Source organism: Ovis aries, chromosome 14 (genome assembly GCF_016772045.2).
Source record: "Ovis aries strain OAR_USU_Benz2616 breed Rambouillet chromosome 14, ARS-UI_Ramb_v3.0, whole genome shotgun sequence".
Lineage (NCBI taxonomy): Eukaryota > Metazoa > Chordata > Mammalia > Artiodactyla > Bovidae > Ovis > Ovis aries.
In genome coordinates, this window is record NC_056067.1 from 23,125,270 (window position 1) to 23,134,926 (window position 9,657).

A 9,657-nucleotide genomic window follows, 5' to 3' on the forward strand; every position below is an offset into this window, starting at 1 on the left:
CACTCCTCCATCCATGGGATTTTCCAGGCAAGAGTCCTGGAGTGGGGTGCCATTGCCTTCTCCAGGGAACTAGCACAATAGGATGTTAAAGGACATTATGAAGCTACAGTAATAAAAACAGTATGGTCCTGGTGCAGAACAAGGGAGGCAAATCAATGAATTAAAAGGATCCAAGCTAAATATACACAGGGAACTTACATATAATAAAAGTGTCATTTAAATTGATGGAGAAGCTATGGTTTATTCAATAAATGGTGCTAAGAAAGCTGGCTAAACATTTGGAAAAAATGAAATTAATCATTAATGCACATTTTACAACTTTTACAGATGCCTCAGATATTTAGATATCAAATGTGAAACCATAAAAAGTAGAAAAGAGCTTAAATAATTGTGTTTTAACAAAAAGGCAGAAGAAGGTTATTTCATATATGGCATACTACCCAGACACTATTATGTTAAAGATTGATAAATTTGACTACATAAAAATATTTTGTGTGGCTAAAAATAAATCAGAAAGCAAACTGCAAAAATATAAAGAAAAGGGCAAAATACATAAACATTACATGTTTTTTAAAGAATTACCAATGGGTAATAAAAATGTGACTAGATGGTTAAACATATTAGTAATTTGAAAAATGTAAACAATAAGATACTTTCTACTCACTGCATTGGATAAGAGTGAGTGGATTATCCAAATATGAGAAGATTGGATAATGTCTACAGTTATTGCCTTGAAATTCAACAGACATTCTGATGTTCTTTTTGGAGTGCACATATTTGTTGTAAACTGATTTGGAGTAATTTTAGTTGTTGTTTTATTCGCTAAGTTGTGCCTGACTCTGTTGCGACCCCATGAACTGTACCCCATGAGGCTCCTCTGTCCATGGGATTTCCCAAGCAGAAATACTGGAGAGGGCTCCCATTTCCTTCTCCAGGGATCCTCCTGACCTAGGGATCAAACCTGTGTCTCCTGCATTGGCAAGCCGATTCTTTACCATGAGCCACCAGGGGGAGACATAATTTTAGTAATAGCTATTAAATTTTGGCCTAGTAGTTTAACTCTCAGGAATTTTGTTCTCATGCATAAATTCAAACAATTGTGCAAATATGTTTGTGTGATTATATTATAACATTGTTTGTAGTAGCAAAAAGCTGGAGATAACCTAACTATAAAGGAGCCTGCTTAAATATAGTTTAGTAAATTCATATAATGGAATAGTAGTTGACTTAAAAAATGAAGTGAAAGCAATGATCTGATATAAAAAGTTAGTAGGTGTCACTTCTGCCCTTACTCTTGACATGTATTTATTACAGATAGCTCATAAAGTCTTATGAAACAGGTGCTTTCACTCTGGTTCAGTTTTATAGATCAGAAAACTGAGAAAGGAGAGGAACTTGTCCAAGGTTATACTGCCGGTAGTTGGTGAGCCAAGGCTGTCTGACTCCAGAATGATGCTCTAAACACTAGGCTGTGCTGCCTCTCTGAAGAGCCTGGCCACATCGTTAAGTGAGTAAGAGGCAAAATCAAGTTACTGAACAACATAGCAAGTTTGTGTGGGAAGAGAATGAGAAATTTTGCGTTTCCATAGAAATGTCTAGAAGGCTACCTAGGGAAACCACAGCTAGAGGAATGGATGGGGAAAGGGACTACTTTTCCCTCCTCATAAATTTTGGTTTAGAATTTTTTAAACCATGACAATGAATGACTTTATTATTCGAAATAGTAGTTATTAAACTTCCCCAGGAGGAAACTGCCACAGATCTCTCCTTTTATTCTCTCTCCTTACAGAGTCTCTCCTCAGCTCTTATCTGCTGGCTTCCAAGTACGGAAGAAATGTTGATTCATTCATTCACCTCTGTTGCAGGGCCACCTACAGTACAGCAAAGTGCCCAGTGATGCCAGCTCAGAGTCAGACCGCGCCTCAATGCCCTAGACACACAGCAGTGACTCTGTCCTGTGCTCGTCCTCACCGAGGTTCAGCTCTGCCTTTCTAAAGCAGCCGGATGCCGCTGTGGGTCCTTGGGGACTGAGCTCCACCAACTGGTCTTCCCACTTCCCACTGGGCTGACTGATTGGACTTCATGACCCTATGGCCACCTGGAGTCAGCAGCTCCAAAGGGCAGCTCCAGGCCATGGTGCATTGGTTTAACAACCGGCTGGCTCTGTAGGGTAGAGAAAAAGGAAGCTCTGATTCTTACTGTTGGCTGATTCCTAGAGAATAAATACCCCTGAGTGCATGCTAAGTTGTTTCAGTCATGTCCAACTCTTTGCCACCCCATGGACTATAGCCTGCCAGGCTCTTCTGTCCATGGGATTCTCCAGGCAGGAATACTGGAGTGGGTTGCCAAGCCCTCCTCCAGAGGATCTTCCCAACCCAGGGATCAAACCCGTGTCTCCTGCCCTGGCAGGAGGGTTTTTGCCACTAGCACCACGTGGGAAGCCCAAATACTCCTACTCTAGTCGATTTGCAGATAACAATATATCACAGAACATGAAGCTGGGAAAAGAAGCAGCTTGAATAGCACATATGACGTAGCATTTCCATCACACAGCTATAGAAATAATCTCAAGATCAGCAGTATGGTGATAATAATTAGGAAGTGATGTCCTTTAAATATATATTACCTTTCTTTTGAATATGATTTGCTTAATTGAAAAGTTATATAGTCTAATTTTTAATAACGGCTGTGTGTAACAAACCGCTTGCAAAATTCCCCAAAATGTAGTTATTAGATTTCGAGAGTTGGCTCATGCTGGTGCAACTGTTCAGAACTTTTGGAATTGCAGCAAATTTACTGATTATAAACAACGATTACTTCTGTTTGGAGTTAATTTTTCTTCGTGGAGTTTCCATTTATTTAAAGTCGGATTTGACTGACAACCATTATGTTTTAAGGACCAATGAACTCTATGTTCCCACTTCCCTTTTCATTCTCAGATCCATCCTTACCTCCTCCAGGAAACCTCTCTTTTTCATGGCACTCACCCCTGTACCAATATTATTTAAATAATTAGCCTATTGTTGCCATAATATACAATATTGATATTGTAATATGTTTCATTATTTATGTGATTCATTAGTTGTCTTTCTCCTTCGTAAACTGTAAACACTTTAAAGTCAGAATATTCTGTTTGGTTTTGTTCTCAGTGAGATTAGAGAGGCTCAGTATTTTCTTTTCAGCTCCTGTCTTAATTGCCTGACACAAAAGACAGTCCCAAAGAACATCTGCTGTATATCTTCTCAGAAAAATATATCAGCGTCAACCCACCAGGTGGGTTTTTTTGAGATGAGCATGCTGGACAAGTTAGAACAGCCATCTTTGGTTTTATTTTTGTGCTATTGGTTCTGTTTATTCATTTATTTGGTTTTACTTCGTTTGTTTAATTCATGAAGAGCAGGGTCTTTAGAGAGAACCTCCCATTCTACAGTTAGGAAAATGGAGTCTGGGGAATGCTTTTCTCCAGGGCACACAGCCATTTCGTAGGAGCACTCAAATCCCCTGGTCTCACTTTTTACCACACTGTGTCATCGCAAAAATAAATTAATTAATAAATTATTTATCTTAACCATGGTAATAGGATGAGTATTTTAAAAAAATTAAGAGACAGCAGCATCAATAACAACACTCCCTCCTCAAGACAGGAGGGCTAATGAATATTCTGAAACTTTGATATATTTGAGTAGAACTTTAGTGAGGCCCAGTGGCAATTATGAATCTTTGGATTTAATTTGCTTGGGTTTTTTTCACACATATTCTCAAACATACCCAATCACCCTGCATTTATAGCCTACCATTTTCTTTGAATGAGAAGGAAGCAACCAGGCTGTCCCCCAGGACATAAAGATGGGGTTTAATTGACTTCGCATTTTAAAAGCATGACCTGAGTTCAGGTGTAAGAATAGAGAAACAGGAATCATTTGTGTTTGCCAGGCAGACTCTGGGTTTGGTGTCTTAAAAATGAGACAGATGTAGTTATATGATCAAGGCACTAAGAATCCAGATTCCCAGGCCTCCCCCAGAACCGCTGAATCATAATTGATAGAAGAGGCACAGAAACCTGTATTTTCACATAACCACGTGGGTTTCTTATTATCAGATAAATTTGGAAGATCCTGGCGGAGTAGCCAAGGGCATGGACTTGAGAGTTGTCGGTGATGCATCTTCCTAAGTGGGTAAACCTGAAAGAATTAGTTGCTTAACCTCCCTGGGCCTCAGCTTCCCCATCTGGACAATGGGAATAACAATAATCTCAATAATAATAATAATGGCAACCCATTCCAGTATTCTTGCCTGGAGAATCCCATGGACTGTAGCCTGTCAGGCTCCTCTGTCCATGGGGTGGAAAGAGATGGACACGACTTAGTGACTAAACCATCACCACCACTTCCTGAGGTTTCTAAGACAGTCTGCTCCAGGGTTTGAGAAAACTGGTTAAAAAAGAGCTTTTCTAGTGAGTTCCCTACCCAAGATAGCTAGTTTCTTGCTACTAAGAGGTACATTATTATGGCATGAAGAGGGTCAAGAAAACTTACCCAGCCAATATAACAGAACCAAGTGCTGGTTTTTCCGAGTTGCCACAAAGCGTGCTGTGCTGTTGGGTAAAACTAAAGGGCAAATACCAAGCAGGCAGAGCGGGTTGTGTAAGAACATCAGTTCAGGAGTCTGGAAATCTTATGAATTTCAGCTCCAACACTCACTAGAAAAATTGCCCTCAATGCAAGAGACCAGAGTTTGATCCCTGGGTTGAGGAGATTCCCTGGAGAAGGGAATGGGTACCCACTCCAGTATTCTTACCTGGAGAAATTCCATGGACAGAGGAGTCCGGCTGATGATATAGTCCATGGGGTCACAAAGAGTCAGACATGACTGAACAATTAACGCTTGAGAAGAATTGAGCTTTTAAAAAAAAATCTTCACGCCTCAGTTGCATTGTTTATATAATGGGAAGTAATAAAGCATGCTTTACCTCGGCTGTTAGGAGGCTGCAGTTATCAAATGATATAATAAATATCAGTATGATTTTTATTTGGAAATAGAGGCTGGTTCTATAAGAAATGCTCATTAAACAAAACAGAGAAACTTCTAGATGAGTTTTTAAAAATCCATTACCTACAATCTACCCAAGCCAAGACAAGGATTTTTTTCTGGTTTCATAACAGTCATGATTTGGGGTTGCACTTTTGAAAGAAAATAAATTGCTTCTTCATGTTCTAATCATAGGGTCTATACAGTTTTGCTTTTTATCTTCTATTTAATACTATCTCATATGTATTCTTGTATCATTGAAATGACAACACAAGACCACCATTTACTTCATCAGTCCTGCATTGCTGGACCTTGCTTTGCTACATACCTTGTGCTGTGATAAAAATCACTGTCATGAACATCTTTGTGCTTTAATGTTTCAAATTTATTTTTACTATTTCTTTTCTTTTCAAGTCATTCCCAGAGGGAATACGGAATTACTGAGTCAGAGGCACACAGTTCCAATCTCTAACATGTTTCTTAAAACCACAAAATGTTACACAGTAAGGACTGGCTGCAGCTCACATTTATCAGGCCCTTCCCACAGCTGCGTGGGACTGTCCTCCGTGCCCCAGGAACAACTCACAGAGCAGCAGGGAATCCTGTGTCAGTCCTAGAGACACTAATAAGTTAATAAGGATGACAGAGATGAAATCAGCAGAAACCCAGCCCTCAAGGAGCCCTCCCTAAGGAAAGCAGAACGATATCTTCATAAATAACGTCAGCAGATCCAGCCTCAGCTCAGCCACTGACGAGCTGTGCTACCAAGGGCCAGACGCTTCATCTCTGGGGGCCTCTGTTCCCACTCAACAGTGAGGATCTCACACCAGACAGCCTCTCAGAGCTTCTGAGCTCTGGAAGTCCTCTGATTCTGCCCCCAAATTATAGTTTATGTCTTCCTGCAGGGATTCCAAATACTTTACTGCCCAGACTGAGTGCTCAGCACTTGGGTGTGTGAGAGATGGGACCAATAGCGCAGTGGGAGGCCAATGACCCCTCTGCCTGCTCCAGACTTTCTTGCACTGCGGAGGGTTTGCCTGGGCAAGGACCATGATTTTCTCTGCAAAGACTCCGTACTTGGGAGAGACAGATGTTTCTTCCCTCATGGGCATGCTGCTTTTTCCTAGCTTTGGAAGGAGTCAATCATACCCAAGTGAGATGAACTCTGTTCATCAATGAAAACAAAAGGAAGTACCATCAAGATGCAAAATGAAAATGTTTCCATGCCCGAGTGTAAACAAAACTAACATATTTGAAATGGCATGATGTAAATGACTTCACTAATAGTTTTGTTTTTAAAATACTTTCAGTTCGGTTCAGTCGCTCAGTCGTGTCCGACTCTTTGCAGCCCCATGAATTGCATCACACCAGGCCTCCCTGTCCATCACCAACTCCTGGAGTTCACTCAAACTCACGTTCATCGAGTTGGTGATGCCATGCAGCCATCTCATCCTCTGTCGTCCCCTTCTCCTCCTGCCCCCAATCCCTCCCAGCATCAGAGTCTTTTCCAATGAGTCAACTCTTCTCATGAGGTGCTAAAGCAGTACAAATCGATCTTAAAGTATTAACTTAAATGTAAGCTTATGCTGGTGGCTCAGACAGTAAAGAATCCACCTGCCAATTCGTCATGGGTAACATCTAATTTTAGAGACAATGGCAGGATGAATCCAAAAATATCTCCATGGTAACTTTTCCAAACATTTTTATTGTGTTGTTCTTTTAATTCAAATAAGACATCTTGTTCTCTGTGAGTGTGATAACTCCCTTGTTTACTTGAAAAATCTTCAAGAAAATCTCCCTGATTCTGACCTCATTGATTTTGCAGAGTGGGAGGTTTGCTAGATGAGAGTGGGGAAATCTGGGTCAGCTGCCCCACCACCCACTTATTCTTTGCCCTGGAAAAGGCATTTTTCTCTTCTTGAACTCTAAGTTTATGATGGAAGCCAAGAGAACTACATTCAGTTCAGTTCAGTTCAGTTGCTGAGTCGTGTCCGACTCTTTGCGACCCCATGAATCGCAGCACGCCAGGCCTCCCTGTCCATCACCAACTCCCGGAGTTCACTCAGACTCACATCCATCGAGTCAGTGATGCCATCCAGCTATTTCATCCTCGGTCGTCCCCTTCTCCTCCTGCCCCCAATCCCTCCCAGCATCAGTCTTTTCCAATGAGTCAACTCTTCCCATAAGGTGGCCAAAGTACTGGAGTTTCCGCTTTAGCATCATTCCTTCTAAAGAAATCCCAGGGCTGATCTCCTTCAGAACGGACTGGTTGGATCTCCTTGCAGTCCAAGGGACTCTCAAGAGTCTTCTCCAACACCACAGTTCAAAAGCATCAATTCTTCGGCACTCAGCCTTCTTCACAGTACAACTCTGAGACCTACATTAGGTGTATAGAATTAGAACATTCCTCCTTTCTCTAGTTCAATAGTCTTGCTATTGAACTGGGACTGCATTGAGATGCTCTTTGTATGTGAGAAGGTAAACAAATAACCAGTAAAGTTGAAGAAAGAGATCTACTCTTGTGGTTAACAAAGAGGGCGTGGGAGTCTGTGTTATTGACATAGATTCATCACCCCCCCACACCCCACCAAGTCCATGCCTTTCATCACATATTTATTGTATATTTCTCTGCCCTTTGAGTTCAGCCCTGTGACTTGCTTTGGCCAATAGAATGTCCACTGATGTTACTGGAGGCTTGAAATGTGCTTGGTTGATTGTGCTTGCAAAGATATGCTTGCTGTATTGCCCTTCTGCCATCATTCTAAGATCATATCCTGGTTAGCCTGCTGGCTCCAGGAGGAGAAAGAGAGACATGGAGCAGAGCTGTCTCAACTGCTGCATTCTAAAGCAGACTCTTTCAATGTATGAGCAATAATAAATGATCATTATTGCAAGTCACTGAGTTTCAGCATGGCTTATTACACAGCTTTGCTGTGGCAATAGCTGACCAATATAAAAGGGAGCTTTTATAGAAGGGAATTTATATTGGCCTATGAGTAAAATACCAAATAAAAATAAGCTTTATTTGTTGTAAACTATTGGGTTTCCCTGGTGGTGCAGAGGTTAAAGCGTCTGCCTGCAATATGGGAGACCTGGGTTTGATCCCTGGGTCAGGAAGATCCCCTGGAGAAGGAAACGGCAACCCACTCCAGTATTCTTGCCTGGAGAATCCCATGGACGGGGGATGTTGGTGGGCTACAGTTCACGGGTCGCAAAGAGTCAGACACGACTGAACTACTTCACTTCACTTCACTTCATAGAATTAAAACTTCCTACACCGTAGGCAGCCTAAATTGGACTGTGTCCTGTATGATTTGGGGCTGATTAACTTCCCTTGACCTCAGTTTCCACATTTGTTAAGTGGCATGCCTGTGCAATTAGATTTACCGTGAAGATTGAATCTGAGCTCTCACTGCAAACATTTAACACTGTGGCCACACACATGACAAGAACTCAATAAAAGGTAACTTTCAGTTAGCCTACCATCTTCCAAACTCCTATGAAACAAAATTCAGCACATATCTAGGAAAATAATGGGTAAGTAATCATTCTGATGGGCGAGTACTTTCTTACCCAACAGGCAAGCATCTAAAAGTGAAACTAGTTTCTGGGTCCAGCCCAAAGGAATGGGACCACTATGAGCACTTTGAGTGAAGTCAAATCATTCAGTTCTTTTTTCACGGTTCTTTACATCCTTCTGATTATCAAAGAGATATTCTCCACTGGTCCTAGCACATCTTCAGCACCTTTCTGACATAGGACACAGGATAATCCCCCTTTTTAATGAAGAAAGAGAAAGCCTGGGGCTCAGAAATCCTTAGGCAAGCAACAATTATTTTGATGGTTACTTTGTATTGGTATAGTGAGGTTTTTTTCCATTTATAGAAGTGATGCAAACTTCTCCTTTAAAAATAAACTTACTTAATTAAAAATTAAGTCTGTTTGAATAGAAAAATAGGTAAAGAATAGTATAAGTTATACTTGGATCTGTCAAAAAACAAAGTTGGTGCTTGAATGATGTTTGGAAATCACTGTGTTAACAAATACTTAAGTGATTAAGGCAAAAGTTCTATTTACATATGGAACTTAGAAATTGTATCTGTTCTACTAAAGCATTCACTAATGCAGATTTGATTTAGTGAGTGGCTTTAGTTTCTATTTAGTGATCTACTGATTGGCCCTATTTTTCTGCCCCTGAATTTTACTCCAAATAACTGGACTTGATGGTGTTTCTGGTTTAAAAACATAAGGAACTCTTCTGGAAAAAAAAAATTCAGCATAACATTTCTCATTTCAACACCCAGGGCACTGACAACCAGCCCCTTTCAATACTCTGATGGAAAAAAAAAAAAATACAGATTCTGTGTTTTCCAATTTTATTGGAGCCGGCAGGAACCATCTGCACACATGTAGACATGCAGGGTGACACCCATGACTCCAATAGGCTGGCAAATTAGGCCAAGTGTATCTTTGTGTCTACAATTATCAATTTCAAATCCTGGAACGATGTCTATAGAACAGAATCAGAGGGAAACAGGGCTGTCTCTCGTGCCTCCATGCAAACAGCCATTGTTCAAGACCAATTAGCATTACTGGTGCTCCCTTCTTCCCGAGGTTCACACTCTGGGC